The sequence below is a fragment of the Protopterus annectens genome, chromosome 9.part0 (genome assembly GCF_019279795.1).
Source record: "Protopterus annectens isolate FY-2018-M chromosome 9.part0, PAN1.0, whole genome shotgun sequence".
Lineage (NCBI taxonomy): Eukaryota > Metazoa > Chordata > Ceratodontiformes > Protopteridae > Protopterus > Protopterus annectens.
Genome location: NC_056743.1, coordinates 1,548,340,058 through 1,548,364,807, shown reverse-complemented (window position 1 = coordinate 1,548,364,807; position 24,750 = coordinate 1,548,340,058).

The window sequence follows — 24,750 nt, the reverse complement described above, 5'->3', positions numbered from 1 at the left end:
TTTCGAATGTCTGACACTCTCTGCTCTGTGAGTCTGGCTGAAAGATTGAGTGTGCCTAAGGTGGCGCCTATAAAGGTAATAGATTGACAAGGCGACAAGGCAGATTTTTCGAAATTTATCAAAATGCCTAGAGCTTGGCAAGATTGGATGGTGAAGTCCCTGGATAGAAGAAGCTGATGTCTGGTGGTGGCGGAAAGGAGCCAGTCGTCTAAATATGGAAACACCTGGAATCCTTGACGTCTCAAGTGAGCCGCGACCACTGCCATGCATTTGGTAAACACACGGGGGGCTGTAGTGAGACCAAAGGGCAGGACCCTGAACTGGTAGTGACTGGCTCCCAGCCTGAAGCGGAGATATCTCCTGGAGCGTCTGTTCATCTTGATGTGGTAGTACGCATCCTGAAGATCTATCGAGCACATCCAATTGTCCTGACCCAAGAAGGGTAGAATTGGCTGTAGCGTGACCATCCAGAATTTTGTTTTTCTGACATACTTGTTTAAGTAGCTGAGATCCAGTATGGGTCTCCAGTCCCCTGTTTTTTTTGGTACCAAAAAGAATTTGGAGTAGATTCTGGATCCTTGCTGGTCTGCTGGGACTGATTGGATAGCTCTTTTTGATAGCAGCTTTGAAATTTCTAATGCTGCTTGTTCCCTTAGACCGGGTGGAACGTCTGGAAGGGATCTTTTGGGTTGAGATGGGATGTGAATAAAGGGAATTTTGTAACCCTCGGATATGATCGACTGTACCCATTTGTCTTGAGTAAGGGAAAGCCAGGCTTTTGGGTACAGGGATAACCTTCCCCCGACTGCCTCCAAAGGTGGACAGCCAGGCAGCCCCTCAGGGATGCTGAAAGGGTTTGTCAGAGAACATTTCTCTGCTACCCTGGTTTTGCAGACCTCCTCTGCCTCTAGGGCAGCGTCCATTATTATTCCCCCCTCTGCCTCTAGAGGGGAATCGACCTTGTGCGTCAGATGAGACTCCCTGGGATTGTTTGCGGAACCACATCTTTCCTCCTCTCTGACCTTTGGGATAGGGTCTAGAAGGGGTAGAAAAATGGACTCCTACGGCAGAGAGAGTCTTACCTTCTACCTCGCACCTGGTCAATGTATCCTTCACCTGTGGACCAAACAAGGATGATCCATCAAAGGGAGAATTGGTGAAGGACGCCTTGAAAGGGTCCGCAAAGTTACATAGCCGCATCCAGGCGTGACGTCGTAAGGCGACACCTGTGCCTGCGGCTCTACTCGCCCCATCTGCAGCATATGAGACCAGCCGCATGGAGGAGTTAACGATAGAATTCAGGGTTGCCAACTGGGAGTTCATTGTGTCTTTGAACCCCTCAGCTGTAGGATCCTTTATCAGTTCACCCATATCCTTGAGTAAATCTCTCTGGAGACGAGTGAAGTGGCATAAGTAATTCAGCGAACGCATTGAAAAGGTCGCTGATGAGAACATCCGCTTGCCGTACCTGTCCATGGTCCTAGATTCCTTATTAGGAGGATGGACAGGAACTGAAGGATCAGCTAACTCCTTCTTAGTGGCCGCAGCCACCACCATGGCATCAACAGGGACACCTTTGGATAAAAAATCTGTATCTCTAGGGGCAGTAATAAATTTAGATGGTCTCCTCGGGGTGGGTTCCACTGAATCAGGAGCTGTCCAAGCCTTCCTTGCCACCACTTCCATAAGGGGGTCAAAGGGAGGGGACACCCAGGAGGTAGAAGGGCGAGAGCCAAATGCCTCAAGATACACTGACTCATCCTTCAAAGGGTTAAGGGCTGGCTAGTTCCCCCTCTGTTTGAGGATCTCAAGGATGTCAGCAAAGGAGACATCCTCAGAGGGGGATCGAGGGGAACCTTCAGATTCCTCTAAGTCAGTGTCAGAGGTGATAGACTCAGGGGAGTCAATGTGCTTCCTCTTGCACTGCCTCTTCCTAGGGGGATCTCCTACCGGGTCAGGAGAGGCCTCGGAAGACGAGGAAATTTCCAATGGGGAAACTTGAGGAGTTGGCTCTCTGCGGTCTGAGACAAGGGGGTGAGTAGAAATCACCGCAGGCACTGTAGATGGAGGGGCTGAAGGAGCCGACTGTGGGGCAGAACCTGGTTCTAGCACGCTCCACATGACCTCAAAGGCACCCCTGTCAGGCAAGGCCAGAGGCCCCCACTCCGAGGAGACAAGGACCTCCCCCGGCACCAACAGGGACGGCTCCAAAGCCGATGTCGGAGCCGAACTCACCAGCGCTGAAGCCCCGAGAGGGAGAGCGGGGTTGGACAAGGGTCCGATGCCACTCGCCCCCTCGGAGCAGACGAGGGAAGCTCGGCACCGAGATCCCTCCAAGGAGGAGATCGGAGCAGACGACGGAGCCGAAAGGGAAGGTATCAGATCTGACGCACCGAGAGTCATGGCTCCGACAAGCCCTGGCTCCAAACTCAAAGGAGTCGGAGGAGGAATGTATTGGGGAACGGAAATAGCCACTGACTGCTGAGTCAGGCTATGTAGCGTTTGGGCCAGTGCCTCGGACTTGAGAAGTCTACTCACTACTCTTTGCAAATCGTGGTCAGATAACCTGGAAGACCGTGAGGAATGAGTTTTATGGCTCCGTTCGGAAAGAAGAGGGGATCCTGGTGCCGAATGCACGGAGCCAATAGAGGGGGATCTGGACCACTTCCTAGACTGTGGCTCCGATAAGAGTATCGGAGCCAACGGAGTTTTTTCAGCCTCGGCTCCAGCCGGAGCTGAGGTAACAGTATGAGGCTTGGAAACATCGGCTCCGCCGGAGCCGATGTCGAAGCCGACTTAACCTTTCCAGCAGTCGACTCAGAAACTGGAGCCAACTGCTTGGAAGTTTTAGAAGGCTTCCCCGACACAGACTGAGTCGGGGGGCCTTCAGGCTTTAACAAGCCCCGCAAGATTAATTTATTCTTGCGTTCCTGCAGGACTCTAGGGCTAAAACCATGACAAACAGCACAGAGTCCTGCGGGTGCAAAGGTCCCAGGCAATACACACAAGAAGTGTGACCGTCTGTCAGAGACATTTTCTGACAGCACGAGTCACACTTCTTGAAGCCTGAGACCTTAGAGTCTTTTGACATCGTGAAAAGAGTTCCTTGAAAACACAAACACACTACAGACACACCCTCTACTGAAGAAATTATTAAAATATTAAGGCTAACACAAAGCCACAAACACACATAAAAGCCCTTAACAAAAAACTACTAATTTAGTCACTAAAGGACTGGGGGAAGGGAAGGGGCCGAAGGCCTACAAGTTAAGGGAAGAAAAGGAAGGGAATATAGACCCGAAAAAACAGGGGTCGATTGATCTAAATATTAATTAATCTAAAAAGGTTATGGTATGACACAAAAAGGGGGTTAAGAAATACCTATTATGGTAAAAACTCTCACTCATCTGCCTGAGCCGGTAGAAAAGCACCTCGTCAGCTATAGCGGCAAATGAGATCTGGGTAGTTACCGCCTAGCATTGTGGGATATAGGGGAGCCTCGAGCCGGTGGAATTAGCTCTCGAGCTTTAGTATTGGCCGAGTCGGAGCCGAGGATCAGCTCCGAACCCATCCAGCAAGAATGAAGGCGAGATTGACAACTTAACATTCATGCCTTACCACTTAGCTTGAAAATTTTTACTCTGACCTATACCATAGTATGATTGCATTAATGCTTGGCTATATAAAGAGATATCAGGACAAATAAGCCTCCCTGCTCCTTTGGTACTTCGACCTTCTCCCAGGCTAATATAGGTCTGTCTTCCCCTCAAATAAAAAATGTTCATTAATATTACTAATTTATTTCTAATATCCTGTTCTACTGGGGACCAAAAGGCTTATCCAAAGAATAGTAAATGACTATTAAAATCTTGAAATTTCAAACAAAAAACGTTCAGAACATTGAACGGGAATATCGAATCTCTGCATATTAATTAGATGAAAATGTAAGTCCGTATAGGAGCTCAGATAAGTATACCTCCTGCACTTCACATCACATTTTTGCAGGGGGGCAAGCCCATCTGCATCCCCCACACTCCCTGCTAACTATATATTCCAACTCTGAGATCGCACTACAGTGAGGAAAGGAATGAATGTCCCAAGCCACACTGTAACGCAATCTCCATTCATTACATCAAAGTCATATCAGCTAATACACAGCGGCATTCGCTGATATGAGCTACTGATCATGTAACTGACAGCAACATGGGAAGTGGCCATTTGCCATTCAATATTCCCATCTACAGAGAATTTGCATTTGAGATTTTGATAGTAAACCAATGAGGAAGTACATGTGAATTAAAAAATCCATATTTTCTGTTTATAGTCTAGGCTTAAAGCTCTCCAACTTTCCAGTACCTGCCTTATTTTGTCCAATGTTTTCCCATATGATACTCCTTTGGCTGCTTCTAGTGATCTTGCCAACCAAATATCTAGGTATCTTACCTTTTCATGTCCCCATATTCCTGGGTAGGTCTTCTTTAAATCATTGACATCCACTACATTTATGTCTATTGCCTGTGATTTTTCCTTGTTTACCTTGTATGGAGGAGTCTACCAAATTCTCCTAGTCCATCCCATACCCTCAGAAAAAAATCTTCCTTTGGTTTAGACAATGTCAAAAGGATACCATCTGCAAACATGGCTATTTTTTAATTCCTTCCTTCCCCAAGTATAGCCTCGTATTTTTGACTTTTTCAAACTAGTTGCTAGGGGTTCCAAATATAGTGCAAGTAAAAGTAAGGACAGAGGGTGGCACCCTTGACAGATTCCCCCCAGTAATCTCTATGTTATCCAAGAGATATGTTCTTATCTATCTGTGCTGAAGAGTCGGCATATATACTTTTCCCATTTCCCTTAATACCTTGTATAAGAAGTGTCACTTCACCCTGTCAAATGCTTTCTCAGCATCCTAATATATTAAAGCCACTTGAAATTTTGCTGTCTGGGCATCTTCTATTATTATTAATGTATGAATTATGTTATCTGCAACTCTCTGACCTTCCACAAACCCTGTCTGATCTTTTAAAATCATTGTTACTAATATGTTACTTACTCTTAATGCAATTATAGTCAAAAACAGTTATAAAAAGAAGTTATGTACTCACCATAACTTTCCATCTGTGTTGCCAATTTTCATTCTTCCTCAACAGTTGGGTTGTGGAACCGACCCTCAGGTCAGACTTGGCCATTATTTTAGCTCGTGGCCACTAAATAATTCTTGAGTGCCTCCCTTACCCACAGGTCATTATCCCCTAACATACCTCAGATCTTGTTTGCTGGTTTGCATAATCCAAGAAATATTATTATTATTATTAATATCCTGATAGAAGAAAACAATATCTGAAGCTCAAAATAAGGAACAGTGGTGTCCTTATAAGCTCTCACTCTTCCAGAAGTCATTAGTTGAAAAAGGTAGGGGGTTGGTGGGAGGGGAGTTGAGGAAGAATGTTGAGTACATGACTTCTTTATCTGATGTTGTTAATTTTCATTCATTCCTCAAGAGTTGGGACAGAGTCTCCAGGTATCTAATAAACCGGATAGACTCTAAGGAAGGATATTCCTAAGTACAGTTGAGCCAAAGGCTGCTCTTCCCCTCGAGATCAGATCCAACTTGTAATGAGTAATATAGGTATGAGGATTAGTCCAAGTTGCAGCCACACATATGTCATCCATGGGAGCCCTAGATAAAAAATAATGAAGATGTTGCCATAAACCTAGTTGAATGGGCTCTTAAAGGTTTTGGTAAGGACAGACTCAGCTTGTTGTAGACAAATGATATACAATCCATAAGCCATTTTGCCTTTGTAACTGGCCTTTGTAACTGGTTTCCCAATTTAGAATCTGCTAAGGAAACAAATAATTGATATGTTTTTCTGATGTACTTTGTTTTACATAAGTAGAAGCATAATTGTCTGTGAACATCCAATAACTGCAGCATATATTCACCATTGTTTGTAAAAAATTGGAAAGAAAACTGGCAGATTAATGGACTGGTTGATGTTGAATTCTGACACCACCTTAAGAAGGAAAGAAGAACTGGTTCATAATGCTACCCTATCCCTATGAAAAATCAAGTAGGGAGATTTAGAAGATAATGCTTGGAGTTCTGACATTCTTCTATCAGAGGTGATGGCTACCAAAAATATAGTCTACCAATTCAGAAACTTTAGATCACATTTTGCTGCTGGTACAAAAGGGGAATGAATTAACGTCTGGAGTACTAAATTTAAGCCCTGTGCAGGAGCTGGATCCTTATAAGGAGGTCTCAAAGGAAGGATAGCTTTCACGAAGGCCTTACAAAGTTTTGATGAAGTGAGGGTGGAGTTTTCAATTCCTTTGTAAAAAGTAGACATGGCAGCTAGTTGAACTCTAATAGTTGAGTAGCTAGCTCCTTCATTGAAAAGTGTTGCCAAAAACTCAAGGACACTACGTACAGCAGCTGAAAAGGGGTCAATATGTTTCTGATGCTCCCAAAAAACAAACCTTTTCCATTTACTTCTGTAAAGTTTTCTGGTGGAAGTTTTGTGAGAAGACAGAGGTACACAACAGACCAGAGAAGACAGCATATGTTGTCTGGCTATTAACTTAAGTGGAGAAACCACTGTCAGCTTTCACTTTGAGATATCCAGGTGACTCATATCTGTCAGGTAAGATAAGAAGTCTGGAATTAGATCCAAAATCCAAGGTTGGTAGACTAGATGAGGCCAAAGAAAGGGAAACCAAATCTGTTGAGGCCAGTACGGTGCAATGAGAATGACTTTGCTTTTCAACCAGAAAGTTTTCTGTGGAAATTTGAGGCTCAAGGAAGCTGGATGATTAGCACAGAGGAAACGGGGAGGCCAATCGTGTAGTAGCATGCCTCTTGGTGATTCCCTCGGTTAGGGGATTAGGGCAAAGGAACTGCTGCACTTGTCTTCTAGGGAAGATGCAAAGAGGTCACAGCAAGGCTGGTCCCATTGGTGAAAAATCATGTTTGCCTCCTCCTTGTTGACAGATCATTCATGCGGTAGTAGAATGGACCTGCTCAATTTGTCTGCTGTCACGTTACACTTTTCTGGAATATGCATTGCTATCAGAAATTGGTTGGATGAGATCCCCCACTGTTGAAGTACCAAACCACTGACATACTGTTTGAATCACAATTGCCCTGAGAGGGAGAGAGTGTTAGAAAGCCTGCAACTCTAAGAACACCGCTCTAATTTCCAGGACACTGATATGCATGTTGGCCTCTTTGGGAGACCAAGTGCCTTGGACTGTATTCCCCAGGACATGCCTCCCCCAGTCTGAGAAGCATCTGTGGTCACTATGACCTTAGGCTGGTGGAGAAAGAATAGATCGCCTTGCAGTACCTGAACTGATTAAATCCACCTCCAAAGGTATCTTTTGCATGCCTGGGTAATCCTTATCTGGACGGACATGTGCTGATAAAGAATAGACCATTGTGTTGCTAACATGCACTGAAGAATACTCGTGAAATCTTGCTATGGGAACTAGAACTATAGCCACCGACATTGATTCCACGGTTTGTAGGATCAATCAGGCTGGGACTCTGGAATTGTGAATTATCTTTCTGACCTGGAATCTGATGGTCTGTACTGTTGAACTCCAATTCCCGAGACTGTTATAACTGAGATTTGTTGTAATTTATGGTGATCCCCAGATGGGAGCAAGTCTGGAGTACCTGGTCTCAAGGTCTCATCAGTAGATGCCTTTCAGAGCTGTAATGAGCCAGTTGTTCAAGTACAGAAACACTTGTAATCCCTGCAGTCTCAAGTGAGCTGCTACTACTCCAATGCATTTGGTGAACACCATGGGGGCTGTGGTGAGGCCAAAGGGCAGTGCTCTGAAAAAGAAGTTATGTACTCACCATAATGTTCCATGTATGTAGTCCATCTCGCCGAACATTATTATGTTTGGGTTCGGAGCCGATCCTCGGCTCTGACTCGGCCGCTTTTAGAAAGCCTGAAAACTTCTGATTGGCTCGTGGCTAGGAGGTATCCCATGGTGCATGAGCACACTTCCCAGATCTTGTTTGCTGCTAGTCTATATAAGGAGAAAAAGTAGAAAGGAGAACAAAGGTTTGGAAGAATAAACCCTAATAAAAGTGTCCTTTATGATATAAACCATCGTAGAAAACTGTTTCCAGATCCTCCAGGAAGTGGGCTGGTGGGTGGGTTCATAATAATGTTTGGTGAGATGGACTACATGCATGGAACGTTATGGTGAGTACATAACTTCTTTATGTTATGTAGTTCTATCTTACCTCCATTATTATGCGTGGGACAGCATCCCTAGCATCTTGTATGGGTGGCTCACTGGAAAATACTCCTGAGCACCGTGGAACCAAATGGGGCCCTACCCCTGGAAGTTAGATCCAATTTATAATGGGTAACAAAGGTATGATGTGTAGCCCATGTTGCTGCTGCACATATATTATCAATAGGAGTCCTGGCTTGGAAAGCAGCAGAAGTAGAAAATGATCTGGCAGAATGCGCTTTGACTTTAAGGGGTAACTCTTCCCTCAGAAGTATAAATGAAAGAAATGCAGTTAGAGATCCAGTTTGAGAGTGTGACCTTAGAAACTGGCAAACCCATTCTTGTTTCAGCAAAGGAAATGAATAGCTGGTCTGATTTTCTAAATCCTTTAGTTCTGTGGATGTAGAAACGCTATTGCCTATGCACATCCAATTGGTGAAATCTATACTCTGCTTTATTGGTGTGATTGGGGAAGAATACTGGCAATTCAATAGTTTTATTCAAGTGAAAATGGGACCAGACCTTGAGGATAAAGGAAGGATTCATCTGGTGAAAGACCCTATCTCTGTGAAAAATTAAGTATGGAGGTTTAACTGATAGGGCTTACAGTTCGGAAACTCATCTGGCTGAAGTTATTGCCACCAGAAAAAGTCTTCCACGACAGAAATTTTAATTGACAGCTATGGGCTAGTTCAAAAGGTGGCAAAGTAAGTTTAGAAAGAACTAGATTTAGTTCCCAGGGAGGAATGGGATCTTGAACAGGAGGTCTTAACATCATAAAACCTTTGAGAAAGGTCTTGCAAAGTTTGTGGGACATAAGGTTAGAATCATTAATTACCACATGAAAATTAGATATTGCTGCTAGCTGAACTCTGAGTGTAGCAGCTGCTGATCCCTGTTGAAAAAGTTCTGATAGGAACTCTAAGACAATAGGAATGGGAGCTGTAAATGGATTAACCTTTCTGTTATCTGCCCATATAGAAAATCTCTTCCATTTACTGTTATACAATTTTCTAGTCGAGGGCTTATGAGAAGAGGTAATGATATGGGTTACAGCTGGAGACAGATCGTGAAGCTTGACTAATGATGGAACTGGAGTATCCATGCTGTCAGTTTGAGAGTGTGGAGACAGGGATGAAGAGAACCTGACATGTGTGTCAAGAGGTCTGGTACGGAGTCCAGAGTCCATGGATAGTCTAACAGGTGAGGCCCGAGGAAAGGGAACCAAATCTGACGAGGCCAGGAAGGAGTGATGAGGATCATCTTGCTTCCCAACAACATTGCTTTCTGTATAACCTTGGAAATGAGTGGAAAAGGAGGAAATGTATAAAGAAGTCCCGGGGGTCAATCGTGGATGAGTGCATCTCTCGTAGACTCTCCCGGAGGGGGAATGAGGGAGAAAAAGGTGCTGCATTTGGCATTGATGGGGCTGGCAAAGAGATCGCAGCAGGGTTGTCCCCATTTGTGGAAGATCTGACGGGCTACTTTCTGGTTCAAAGACCATTCGTAAGGTAACAAAATTGCCCTGCTTAGCTTGTCTGCTACCACGTTGGATGTCCCCGGGATGTGTGTTGCAATGAGAAAGCGTTGGGAAGAAATTGCCCAGTTCCAAACTTGCAGGGCCTCTCAACATAAGGGGTAAGATCTAGTTCCTCCTTGCCTGTTTAGATACCATATCACCGACATGTTGTCTGTCTGGATAGCTATCATCCCTAGAGGGAGAAAGTCGTGAAGTGCTTGCAACGTTAGCGGCACCGCTCTCATCTCTAGGACATTGATATGCAGATGGGCCTCATGATCTTGTCATGTGCCTTGGACAGTCCTGCCTAGATAATTCCCCCCCACCCTATCTGAGAGGCATCTGTGGTCAAAGCGGCAATGGGTTGGTGTGGTACAAAGGGAGTCCCTGCGGTAAGGTGATCTGGCTGAATCCACCAACGGAGATCCTTTGTGCAAGAATCTGTGATTAGTATCTGGTGATGCAGGGGCAACTGCTGAAAAGAGCACTGGGATGACAGGAGCCATTAGAGTATTCTCATATGTAGTCTTGCTAATGGTACCAATGTTATAGTCGATGCCATTGTTCCAAGAAGTTGTAACACCACCTTCACTTTGACTCTTCGAAGGGGAAGTATCCTGTAAATCTGCTGTGAAAGATTTTGTATTCTGTCTGTTGGTAGTCTGGCTATCATAGAGACCGTGTCTATGTTTGCTCCTATAAAGGTTATAGATTGAGCGAGCAAAGTTAAGGATTTTTCCCAGTTTATAGAGATTCCCAACTGGGAACAGAGCTTGATTGTGGAATCTCTGGATTGAACTAGAAGATGCCTGGTGGTGGCAGTCAGGAGCCAATCATCCAGGTATGGAAAAATTTGGATTCCCTGATGTGTCAGATGGGCTGTCACTACTGCCATGCATTTGGTGAACACCCAGGGGGCTGTGTAATACCAAAAGGCAGCGCCCAAAATTGGTAATGATTGGCTCCCAGCCGGAAGCTTAGAAAACTCCTTGATGCTTTGTCTATCTTGATGTGGTAGTAGGCATCTTGGAGATCTATTGAGCACATCCAATTTTCTTTCCCTAACAGAGGGAGTATGGATTGTAAAGTGACCATTCAGAACTTGGACTTCTTTACATATTCGTTTAACCTGCTGAGGTCTAAAATGGGTTTCCAGTCTCCTTCTCTTTTTGAAACTAAAAAGAATCTGGAGTATGTTCCAAATCCTATCTGGTCTACCAGGACCTTTTGGATGACTCTTTTTAACAACAGCTTTTCTATCTCTATAGCTGCTTGATCCCTGTGATTGGATGGTACATCTGGGATCCTTTTGGGAGGGCATGGTGGAAGGGAAAAGGGTATAATTAACCTCTGGTGATAATGTCTTGTACCCACTTGTCTCGGGTGATATTTAGCCAGGCTTCTGGGTACAAAGACAGGCGACCCCCGACTGGCTCCAGAAATGCACAGTCGGGTTCCACATCAGGAATGCTGATAGGGATGGTCATAAAAGGAATTGTGACCTCCCTGATTTTGTGGACCTCCCCTGCCTCTAGGGCAACGTCTACCATTTGTTCTTCCTCCCCTGCCTATGGAGGAGGAATCACCCTGTATATCCTGGAAAGATCTCTGTGATTTCTTGAACCACATTTTACCACTCTTCTGACCTTTAAGGTAAGATCTAGAAGGGACAGTAAAATGGACTCCCACAGCAGAGAGAGTCTTTCCTTCCTGTTCACACCTGCTGAGGGTATCTTTCACCTTGGGTCGAAAAAGAGAGGATCCGTCAATGGGGGCATTGGTGAATGTAGACTTGAAAGGTTCAGCAAAATTGCATAAACGCATCCAGGAGTGTCTCCTTAAGGAGACTCCTGAACCCACCGCCCTACTCGCACCATCAGCTGTGTATGAGATCAGCCTCATGGAGGAGTTAACAATGGATGTTAAGGTAGGCAACTGAGTAGATACTGTAGATGGGACTTGAAGAGTATCTCCTAACTCCTTCAGGAGATCTCTCTGAAGTCTCGCGAAGTGTGTTAGATAATTCAGAAATCGGAGTGTAAAAGCCACTGAAGAGAAGATACGCTTCCCATATCTATCCATCATTCGGGACTCCTTATTGGGTGGATGGATAGAAGAAGAAGTCTCTGCTAGCTCTTTCTTAGTGGCAGCTGCCACCACCATGGCATCTACAGGTAAGCCCTTGAATAAAAATTCTTTGTCTTTAGGGGCAGAAAGAAACTTGTTCGGCCTCCTGGGGACGGGTTCCATGGCATCAGGAGTCTGCCATGCTTTCTGACTCACAAGAACCAGTAACTCGTCAAATGGAGAGACACCCATGAAGCTGAGGGTTAAGACCCAAAAGCCTTCAGGTACACTGACTCCTCATCAGACGGGGTAACAGTGTGCCAGCTGCCTCTCTGCCTGAGGATCTCCAAGATATCTGCAAAGGAGACATCTTCAGAGGAAGACTTAGGGGACCCCTCCGACTCATCAAGGTCAGTGTCAGATGTGAGAGACTCATCAGGGGAGTCTACATGCTTCCTCTTACATGATCTCTTCTGAGGGAGCTCCTCAGCGGAGTTCTCTGGGGAGGCCTCGGAAGATTGGGGGCCACCCAAGTGGGTGTCCTGAGGCTGTGGGTCTCTGCCATCCGGGGAAAGAGAAGATGTTGAGACTGTAATCGGCGCTTGAGGGAGTATAGCATCGATACTTCTACGTGGGGCGGATGAGCTATCCAGCATGCTCATCTTCACGAAGACCGATTCCTCCGGCTCCAAAAGACCCCTCAGTTTTGAAGAAACTGGAGGTTCCAACGGCTCCAGAAGGATCGGCTCCGAGAATGATGTAGGGTCCGAGCTCACTCGGGCCAACGCACTAAGAGGGAGACTCGGCACTGAAGAAGTTCAGTTCCAAGTGTCCCCATCGGGGCAGACTGAGGAGCTTGGGACCCTAGACACTTCAGATGGTGCAGAGAGTGTCAGAGTGGAACTCAGCTCTGAGATAAACACATGAGGTGCTGGAACTGAAGACTCCACTGTAGTCGATACCGGCAATATCGGCTCCGAAAGCCCAATCTGGGTTGGAGGAGGAATGAAAGCAGGGTAGGTAGAAGAAGTCGGCTTCGAGACTGAGTGGGTTGGAGCCAATAAAAATTTTGGCAAGGCCAATAACTTAAGGAGTCTGAGCACCACTCTCTCAATGTCTTCTTCAGATAGACTCCTGGAGGATCTGGAGGACAGTGTGGGTGACCTTGTTTTCTGTAATATCGGTGATTTAAGGGTAGGGGAGACTGGTGGAATATCCGCTGACTGGCTCCAAAGAGGGTTGCTAGTGAGTGGCACCAAAACACTTGCTACCGATACTGCAGGGTCTATATCCAAAATCTCAATCGGCCCCGAAGACTGTGGAGCCAAAGAGAAAGATACCAACTCCGCTTTTTGTAACATCTGTGGTGGTTCAGAGGCAGAAGTTGGAGCCGTAGAAGGCCGTTTTGAAGTTTTGCCCTTATCCTTCCTAGAAGACTGTGACTTAGGAGAGGAAGAACAACTGGCTAGGTCTTCTTCGAAGGAAGGTTTCAACAGACCTTTTAAAATAAGTTTATTCTTTTGTTCCTGGAGGACTCTAGGGCTAATAGAATGGCAAAAAAGGCAGGTTTCTTGCAGAAGCAATATACACAAATGCTATGTCCATCAATGATGGACATTTTTTGCGAACACTTAATGCACTTCTTAAAGCCTGATGGTTTGTGTTCCTTAGACATATTGACAGCAAAGGAAGGCCAGCACACTCACACAAGAGAGGAACTAGATCCTCTAACTTAAACAGATCTAGCCCTATCACACTCTAAGAAAAGAAAAAAAAAAGGGGGGGGGCGTAGGTCCTCTAATTAAACGGACCTAGTGTGAAGAACAAAATAGGGATGCAACTAGAACCTCTAACTTAAAAGGTCTAGCAAAAAACAAAAACACACACTCACGGGATACTACACGCAAACAAGTAATAAGACCAGAAAATACAATATACGATAACCAAGTCAAATCCGGTTGAAGTCACAAAAAAATGACTGTCATTAATAAGCTATGATAGAAAACTTTCTATAAGCAATAAATTCCTGAAAATTAAGTAATAGTAATAAAAAAGGTATCACTTAGCCATGGCCAACCAAGAAAGCGTCCGACTGAAGACGCGGCAAAGGAGATCTGGGGAGTGTGCTCATGCACCATGGGATACCTCCTAACCATGAGCCAATCAGAAATTTTCAGGCTTTCTAAAAGCGGCCGAGTCAGAGCTGAGGATCGGCTCTGAACCCACACGTAATAATGGAGGCAGGATAGGACTACATAACATCTGGTAATACTGTCTCCCAGCCAGAAGTGTAAATACCTTCTGCATTGTCTGCTCGTTTTTATGTGACAGTATGCATCCTGAAGGTCTATCAAGCACATCCAGTCATCCTTGCACAAAAAGGGCCAAATGGACTGAACAGTGACCATTCGGAACTTGGAGTATTGAACTGATTTGTTCAGACTGCTGAGATCCAAAATCGGTCTCCAGTCCCGTTTTCTTTGGCACTTAAAAGAATCTTGACTAAATTCTGAATCCTATCTGGTTTAAAGGAACCTCTTGGATGATTCTTTTTTCTAGCAGCTTTTGCATTTCTAGAGCTGCTGCTTTTCTCTGACTGGGTGGAATATTGGGAATTTTGCAAACCGGTGTGGGTGGTAGGGAAAAGGGAATTATATAACCTCAAGAAATAATCCTCTGCACCCATGTATCTTTTGTAATGTCTAGATGGGCTCTCTGGCACAGGGATAAAAGACCCCTGATTGCCTCCATAGGTGGACAACTGGGACTCTTTTCAGGAGCACTGATAAGGTCTGTCAGAGAAAGAATCTCTGTACCCCTGATTATGCAGGCCTCCTCTGCCTCATGGGTGGTGTCTTCCATTTGAGTTCCCCCCTCTGCTCCTCAAGGAACTATCTCCATGGGGATCTTGGAAAGGACTCTGGGGTTTCTTGAACCACATTTTTGACCTCCTTATTGATTCCTAGAAAAGGTCCTTGGATGGGTCAAAAAATGTCCTTCAACTGCAGAGTGGGTCTTTCCATCTTGTTTGCACCTGGAGAGTGTGTCCTTAACATTAAGGTCGAACAATGAGCTTCCATCAAAGGGACTACTGATGAAACATGACTTGAAGGGCTCTGCAAAGTCACACAAATACATCCAGGCATGCTTCCTAAAAGAAATGCCTGAACCCACCGCCCTTGAGGTAGCTTCTGCACATGGGTGATAGCCCCATGGATGAGTTAGTGATTGATTAAAGGATAGCCAACTGTGAAGCCGCAGAAGTACTGGTCCCGGAGAGGAAATCTGAAAGTTCCTTAATCAGATCCTTCTGTAATCTTGTGAAATGTGCCAAATAATTCAGTGCAAGAGTCGCTGAAGTATACACATGCTTCCCAAATTGTTAGAATGCCCTAGACTCTCTGTTAGGGGGATGGACAGAAGAACACTGCTCCATGAGTTCTTTTTTGGTGGCCACCCCCATGACCATGGCATCTATGGGCACTCCCTTGCTCCAAAACTCTCCTCCTCCAGGTGGTGACAAAATCAGGTCAGGTCTTTTGGGGATTAGTTCAACTGTGTCTGATTCCTTCTACGCCCACTTAGAGATTGAATTAATGAGCTCATCAGTGGGTGGAGTCACCCAGGAGGTAGATGAGCCAGACCCAAAGGCCTCCAAAAATACAGATTCCTCTTTGGAAGGGTTATAGGTGGACTAACCACCCTCTGCTTAAGGATTTCTAATAAGTCTCCAAATGACTCATCTTCGGGTAGAGATCTTGGGGACCTTTCCATGTCATAGAAATCTGTATCTTCAGTGTTGGTCTCTTGAGGAGAGTCCAAGTGCCTCCTCTTGCACTTCCTCTTCCTAGGAACTTCTTCGCTGGGGTGTTCTGGAGAAGTCTCAGGAGACATAGTAATATCCTGTTTGGTAGCCTGGAGACTTTGGGCTGGCTGTCACTGTGGAGTGAAATGATGGGGCTTAAGGTGCAGAGACATACAGGATCCAGAGGGTAGATCCCATAGGGAGGAACCATATGTACTGCAGGAGTAGAAAACACCCTCTTCATCACCTCAAAGGCAGAATGCTCCAGGGAAAAGGAAGCCAATAGAGCCAAGAAACCAAGCTTCCAACCCATCAGTTTCTCCCTGCCCCAAAGGTAATCCACCTGAGGCAGAGGCTGGAGCTGAGATATTCAGTGGTAAAGCTTCGAGGGGTAGAGATAGCTCTGACAACTTTGGAATTGACTCTAACACCTCGGATCCAACAGGGATGCTTTGGCTCTGACAGTCATCTGGCTTCAAAACTGCCAGAGACAATGTGCTCAGAGAAAGTCTCAAAGCTAAAGCCACTATTATAAATCCAGACAATCATGGGAGACTAGGATTCAAGGGCTCTGAAATGACAGGTCAGATTGGAGAAGGGGCCAAGATCAGTAGTTCCAACAAGGGCTTCCTGACCCGAAGGGCTAGGAGTTGGAAGAACTCCCATCTGTATCTGCACCAACAGAAACTTCATCATTCTGTCCACATCAGCTTCAGTCAGACTTACGAACAAGATGATGTCACTGATGGTGATCTAGAGTGCTGGTGGTATTCCAGGAAAGGGGAAGGTACTCCAGATGGTACTGGGTCTATAGAGGAAGAATAGCATGTTCTGTGTAATGGCTTCAGATCCAAAAGTCTAGGATCTGAGGAAGCCATTTTACTCTCCAATGCTGGATGGGTAGGAACACTCTTCAGATCCATCCTCTTGTGTTTCTTCCCTGGTGGTTCCATGACTGGATCTAACAAGGGAGTCAAGGAACCGGAAAGACCAGAATATCGAGTAGATGGCTCCCTGAGTTTTGGTCTGAGGGGCTGAGCTCCAGACAGAGCTTCTGAAAAAGAACAGGGTAGTAGCTCTTTCAAAATAAGCTTGTTCTTTCTATCTACTATAGCATGCAGATTGAAAGTTTTGCAGATTTTACAGTCGACTTGTAGGTGTTGTGTGCCTAGACAGTACACGCATAAGGTGTGAGTTTCAGAAAGCGCCAATTTGTTTCTGCAATCCTGACACTTTTTAAATCCAGATGGACCCTTTTCAGACATGTCCTATAAAAGAAAGGGAAAGACAAGCAAAAAGAAAATGTATTTTATATTTATCTATCCATATATATATATATATATATATATATATATATATATATATATATATAAGGAGAAAGGAAAAGAAACTTACCAACTAAGGCAAGCCGAAATACACAAGCAGTATAGGAAAGGGAGGTACAAATACAAGAAATAGCAAAAAAACTAAAGTTATTAATGATGCAAGAAGTAACAGAAAAAGTTAACTTATCTCTCAAAAAACAACTAACAAGTTCAAGAGCTCCCAGCAACCATGTCCAAATGTGAAAGCAGCAAATGAGATCTGAGGCATGTTAGGGGATAGTGCATTATGGGTAAGGGAGGAGCTCAAGAGGTTTCTATTGGCCACAAGCTAAAATTACAGCCGAGTTGGATGCAAGGGTCAGATCCGAACCCAAATGTTGAGGAATGAATGCAAATTGACATCAAATTCTTGGTTTAATACTGATATTTGGCAATATGACTTAGGTTGTAGGGGATCTGTTCCTTCTTTGTAAATTGGGGAAATTATTGCTTTTTTACATGACTCCAGGAATTGGTAGGTTTGCATTACTTCATTAAATAGCCTGATTCATATATGTATTCATTTTTGTTCTAATATTTTCCAAACCTCAGTTGAAATCCCATCCACCCTGCTGATTTCTATGGAGGCAATTTTCCTAATGCCTTTGTGAAGACTGGTAGAGCTGGGTGAAGGCTGCCAGCCTAGCCAGATAGAATTTGATACATAATTCTGGCATTTACAAATATAAATGCAAAATACAGGCTTGTTTCTTAAATGAAAGAAAACACCGTAAAATGTGAACTTCAAGATTGTGGCAACATTGCCATCTGCTGTAAGGAAAACTAAGCTAAGCATTTCAGATGTTCTTTGAAATTAAAATTACTTTATGTCTATTCCTTTGAAGTTAGAACTTGGAGTCGATGAGTCTGGAGTAAGCATTCTGCCTATTGTTTTAAGGCTAAAGTTAATGACCAGAATTTACATGTGGAATGTCCTTTATGCTCTAAGTGTAAAATAATGTAAATGCAGTTAATGTGTAACCTGGGAACTCCAGGAAGGGTGAAAAAGATGATGTAATGTTTATCAGAACTGGAGTTTCAATTTAAACAGTGAGAACCAGAGATTGTTAAGCATTTTTGTCTTGATATTCAACTCAGCACTGCCTTGCTCTATGTAAGTAAGTTATCTTAGAAGTATGTTTTCTTGTAGAAATAGCTAGGACTATAAAGATTAGACTAAGTGTTTTTCTGTTATGTCAGAACTGTACTACGGAATTATTTTAGGTTTCTGTGTGATCTCTGAACTCTTGAGTAGCATCGTATTGTAGTAGTATTTCTTGTGTTTTAATTATTTATTATTAAATATTTTAAAACCCTTTTACCTGTGGCTGGTTTGTGTAGAGATGAGCTAAGCTCTAGAGTACATTGCCTATTTATAGAGTTTATTGTACAAGGCCACTCTAATAAGCCTTGACTGATTAGTCACACTTACCGATTGGATAATAATATTGCGTAGTAATAATTGGACACCCATTTAAGGGCCTTTGGGTAGCTGATAATTATTAGCTGGTGGTGGCAGTAATTACTACCGTATAGTCTGGGTAAAGAGGCACAGCTGGAAAATCTGTGTCAGCCTTTCCCAGGAGTGTCTATAAATACTTATCTCAAAGTATGTCAGCTACTTGGGCAGGGACATGAAGCACTGATTGGACAGGGAGGGTACTGAAGGTTAGCTTGTCAGCTAGGAGGAGATTTGGACCCTATAGCTGTGCCAGTGGGGAGTCTTATTGATGATCTAGAGAGCAAGGGAGCAAAGAGCCCCAGACTGACTGTGATCTCTGTGTGCACTTAAGGGAAATTGTACTTTGCTGTGTGTATTTGTTATCCTTTCCTCTCATATGAGACGCCCACTCTAGTGTTAATGGTAAGGATTGAGGCTCCTTGATTGCTGGGCCAGGGCACGGGTGTCACAGCCTTCTTTATTTCTTCTTCTTCCATGAACTTGGGCATCCTGATGCAGTGCAGTAACTGCCTCATGTACACAGATAACCCTCTCCTCTTACCCCCCAACATCCAGACTTGTGAGAGATGCACTTGTATATCCAAATTGGAAGTCAAGCTCTCTCCAGCTAAGACTGGAATAGCTGGTCAAGAGGAGAAGGTCAACACCTGCACCACACCACATGTAACACATAGCCTTCCTGAACACCCACCATTACAACTCTCACATAAAAACACTAACCACACACCCCCTTCACAGAGGCTCTCAATAGGAATCGACCCAAACAGCAGAGACCTCCAAGGCAAAATCACACTCAACCACAACACAGCACAAATCATAAGACCCATAGCTCATCCACACAGTGTGCCACTCAACCTAAGCCCCTAAGGCAAAATATCTTACCCAATACATTAATCATAGTTGTCTCAAGAGTGAGGCACACTGATGTCCCACTCACTAGAATGAATAAGGAGAAGGTAACAGTCAGCTGTCTGTCAGGTGCCAGGATCCGACACATAACACATGCACTCAGGTCACTCCACAACAAGTATGACTCTGTCATTGTCCATGTGGGTGTGAATGACCTGAGATGTACCTCCCTGGACTACATGAAGAGAGACATGGAGGAGCTCTTGGATTATGTAGCCAAGGCAGATATGACCCTAATTCTGAGCAGCATCCTGCCATCACCCAGAAAGATACCACAATACAAACAGAAAATGATTGACTTCAACAATTGGCTAAGTTTCTGGTGTCATTCCAAGGGGATCCAGTATCTGTCTGCTTGGGATGACATGATTGACAGACTTTGATGCTTTGCCAGAGATGGCCTGCATCTGTCACCCCTGGGCTTCCGGATACTGGCTAAGGTTCTTGTCAGCCCCTATAGTGCATTTTTAGGTGGTGTTCCAAAGACCAAACTACCGTCATAACAGCTATAAATAAAAGCAATCTGAGGGTCATGCTGCTCAATGCTAGAAGTCTAAATCTCAAGATGCACTCACTCAAAGCCCTCCTCAAGATGGAGAACATCGACATTTGTGCTGTAATGGAGCCCTGGTTTAAAGCAGCAGAGAGCACCCCTGGGCTACCAGGTTATAACTCATTCCACACCTTTCAGCCCCAGAATTTAGACCAAAGCTCCAAAGGCGGCAGTGTCTCCATATTCAAAAAGGATATGCACACCTCCAGACTGGTAGCCCAGCATAATGCATCAGAGATACTTCAGATACAACTAACACTGGGCAAGATAGCGATTCAGGTCGTAGCCTTCTACAGGTCCCCAATCATGTCCCAAGACTCCCACCCCACATTCCTAAACCCCCTGGAAAATATTAGGGTCCAAACCAACACCCTCATACTGGGTGATTTCAACTATCCCTCCATTACCTGGGAAAACTATTCATGCACCAATTCACTTACTCAATGTTTTGTGGAATTCATTAATTCCAATCACCTGGACCAGCTCATTCTTACCCCCACTAGAGGGAGCAACATCTTGACCTGATTATTACTAACATGGGTGATCATTGCTCTACACCAATAGCCAATTCCTCCCTGGTTAGATCCGCCCACAAACTAATCACCATGGAAATCTACATCCCACCCACACACCCCCCTCCGCAAATGTTACCACCAGGAAAAACTTCTCCAAAGCTAACTTTAGGCTCCTAAAAACAGAGCTGGCCAACTTCAAGGCACCCATGCACCTGGCGAATATTTACATTACTGCTGAATCATACACCAATGCAATATATGAGCACGTACATAAATGCATGGAGCTTGCCATACCCAACAGAACCAAGATACTCTCCTCCAAAAAAAAGGAAGCTAATCTGGTGGCCCCCTGCCATTAACAAACTCTACAACAGAAGAAACAAATTGTTGCAGAAAAAGGTAAAGTCCCAAGACTGGAAAAACTCCCTTATTAGCCTCAACAAAAAGTTGAGATCCCTCATCAAATCCTCTAAAGCTAGCTATGAAGAAAAGATTGCAGCAGACACTAAAGACAACCACAAGGCCTTCTATAGCTATGTCAAGAATCACCCCGGCAATACCCAGATTTGCTCGGAGTTACTGCACAATGGTACCTCCTATACTGAGCCAACAGATGTTGCCAACATACCGGCCGACAGATTCAGTGCTAACTTTACCCCTCTCTCCCACCCTAAAGGTCAAATCACAGTACTAGAAGAATGCCAGGCACCCAATATTACAGTTGCGCAGGTTAAAGCTGCGTTGTCCAAGGCCAAGAATACAGCTTCAATGGGACCCGACAATATCCCTGGCTGTGTTCTACATGAACTACAAAGTATGTACCCTGTTCAATCACAGCTTCACCTCAGTCTTTGTCCCTACCAAATGGTGCATTGCCACAGTCATCCCTCACCATAAAGGGGGAGCGACTACAGACCCTGGGAACTATTGTCCCATTAGCCTGACAAGTCTGATATGCAAGGCTATGGAATGCATAACTATGGACCTAATTAATAAAGACATAGGGAATCTCCAAACTCTGGACCCAATGCAGTTTAGTTTTGTGAAGGGTTGATCATGCCTGCTCAACCTGGTTGACTTCTTTGAGTCAGTCACCAGAGCTGTGGACGAAGGCAAGGAAGTTCGTACAGCCTACCTCGATCTGGCCAAAGCCTTTGATACCATTCCACACTCAGGAATCATAGATAGACTCACCAAACTAGGCATCGACCCCTATATCACTAGATGGGTTGCAAATTGGCTCACAGAGTCCACAGTGTGAAAGTAGCAGACTTCAAGTCAGACTACTGACCAGTCACAAGTGATGTCTCACAGGGATCGGTCCAGGGTCCTCTCCTGTTTGGCATCTACTACACAGAAGTCCAAGCCAACACAGGGGGACTCTGGCTGACCAAGTTTGCAGCGCAAGCTGGGAGCCATTATTAACTCCCCAGGCGATGCAGACATTCTACAGAAAGGGCTCACTGAGACAAGCGACTGGTGTCAAAACCATGGCCTTAAGCTCAATGCCAAAAAGTGTGTCATCATCCCCTTTGGGAAAAATTCAGTTCCCACAAATTACCACAGTGATGGTAGCCAACTGAACACCGAAGGTGTTATAAGAGATCTGGGGACACAGATTGACAGCAACCTCTCCTTCAACCACCACATTGCCACTTTGGTCAGAAAATCCTTTTATGTGGCACATCTCATTTCTAAAGGTTTTGGATCCAGGAAAAAAGAGGTTATCTCTCTCTACTCTTCCCTCATTAGACCAATCATTGAGTATAATGTCCCATTTGGCATGTATCTCACTGGACACCTGCAACAGCTGGAAAGGCCACAAAAGTACCTCACAAAGAGGATCCTAGGCCTTAAACACATATCCTACATGGACAGACTAAAAAAACTCCAGCTTTTCTTCATCTCATACCATCTACTGGCAGGCGATCTCTACTTGACCTACATGTTTGACCCAGCTCTGTTGGAAATGCTACATCTAAAGAAATCCTAATCCCTCGCCCTACATGCTCCAGAGTCCTCAACCTCATTACCATGATCACGAGAACATGCTAGAGGGACAGGTTCATAACCCAGAGACTGCCCATGCAAATAGACTTCCAATACATGTCAAGCAGAGCCCTCTTCAAAAGAAACCTTGACGAGTGGAAGGACAATAGAAAGTTCACCCTGAGGATCACTCTAGTGGCTCTAATTGATAGAGGCTTTGGAAACTAATGTTGGGCAGCACTATGCCAGAGCAATTCTATGGGTTAGGCTTGTAAAGGCTCCAGGGCCATTAGCCTAGTACACACCTATGAACCTATTAGAGGTTCCTTTTTATCAGCAATATGTTTCTTAAGCTCTAACCCTTTAAAAAATCTGGTTACAGCCCCAGCCATGTTGTTACACAACCAATCTAAAATCTACAGTTGTGCATAATATGTTGTCAGTATTCTTTTTATATCCCTCCTATGGACCCTTATTTATCCTGTAGTCATATGTCTTAGTCTATATATGCCTCATTTATGTTCCGGCTGTCTTAACCTGAGCACCAAGGCTCTACAGCCCTTTGGTGAGCTCGCAAAAGATATCCCTTCAATTATATTTCTTTTTTACCAATAACCTTCTATTTACTGTACTATTATTTTAGTATTGTGTAACTGTTCCTCATCTTGTATAGTCATAGCTTTCTGCAGCACTTGCAGTTCTTTTATTTTATTTTTTTGATAAAGTACCTTTCTTTTCCGTTTCTCTGTCTTTCTTCCCCATGTTTCAGTTAGCATAACCTGCTCTCAGAGTTTACCCTAAAATTAATCTCATTCTTCAACCTTTATAGGTTCATAGGTGGGTACTAGGCTATCGGCCCTAGGGCCTATATAAGCCTAGTCATAACAATTCCCTGGCTATTTCTTCCCACACTATTTACTTCCCTGGACCCCTGTCTAGCAGGGTGACTGACGTGATCCCTGGGGTGAATTTCCTTTCTCCCATCCAGTCATCAAGGTTCCTTTTGAAGAGGGCCAAAGAGGTGCTCTGCTTGACATGTATGGGCAGTCTATTCCAGAGTCTGGGGAGTCTCTAGGTCAGGAACCTATCCCTCCAGCATGTTTTGTTTATTGTGATGACAAGGTTTAGATCCCTGGAGCGGGTGGCTCAGAGGGATTGGGATTTCTTTAACTGTAGCATGTCCACAGTTCTGGGTTTGACATGGCCTTGTATGTTAAGCAGAAATCAGCTCGGAGTAGACGATATGCGACAGAGTATAGCTGGAGTATTTTAAGGCTGTCAGCATAGAGCATCTGCTTTAGGCCTGTGATTCTCATAGTGAGGTATTTCTGCAGCCTTTCCAGTTATTGCAGATGTTTTGAGAGGTACATACCAAATGGGGTGTTGTATTCTACAATGGGTCTAATGAGGGATGAGTACAGTGGGACAATGACCTCTTTTTTTCTGGATGAAAAGCCATTAGTGATGAGGTGTGCCACAGAAGGATTTCCTGACTATTTTGGTAATGTGGTTATTGAAGGTGAGACCACTGTCCACCTGTGTCCCCAAGTCTCTTATCGCACTTTCGGTGTTTAGTGTACTGCCACCTATGTGGTAATTCATGGGTAAATGTTTTTTCCCAAAGGGGATAACTATACATTTCTTGGCATTGAGCTTGAGCCCATGGCTCTGGCACCAAGCATCTGTTTCTGTAAGGCCCTTTTGTAGAGTATCGACATCATTTGGGGATTCAATAATGGCTCCCAATTTGCAGTCACCTGCAAACTTTGTTAGCCAGAGTCCCTTAGTGTTGGCCTGTACTTCAGAGAAGTAGATGCCAAACAAGAGAGGTCCCAGGACTGAACCCTGAGGTACTCCACTTGTCACTTGTCTGTAGCTTGATTATTTGGAGTCAGCTACTTTTACAGTGTGGGTTCTGTCAGTAAGCCAGTTTGCAACCCATCAAATGACATAGGGATTAATGCCCAGCTTAGTAAGTTTATCTATGATTACAGAGTGGGGGATGGTGTCAAAGGCCTTGGCGAGGTCCAGATAGGCTGTGTGGACTGCCTTATCCTCGTCCACAGCTCTGGAGGCTGATTCGAAGAAGTCAATCAGGTTCAGGTGACAAGATCGGCCCTTCACGAACCCAAACTGGGTGGGGTCCAGTGTTTTAAGGTTGCCAATGTCTTTGTTTATAAGCTCCATGATAATACGTTCAATGGCCTTGCAGATCAGGCTCGTCAGACTGATGGGGTGGTAGTTTCCGGGATCCAAGGTAGATCCCCCCTTGTGGAGTGGGATAACTGTAGCTGTGCGACACTCAGTGGGC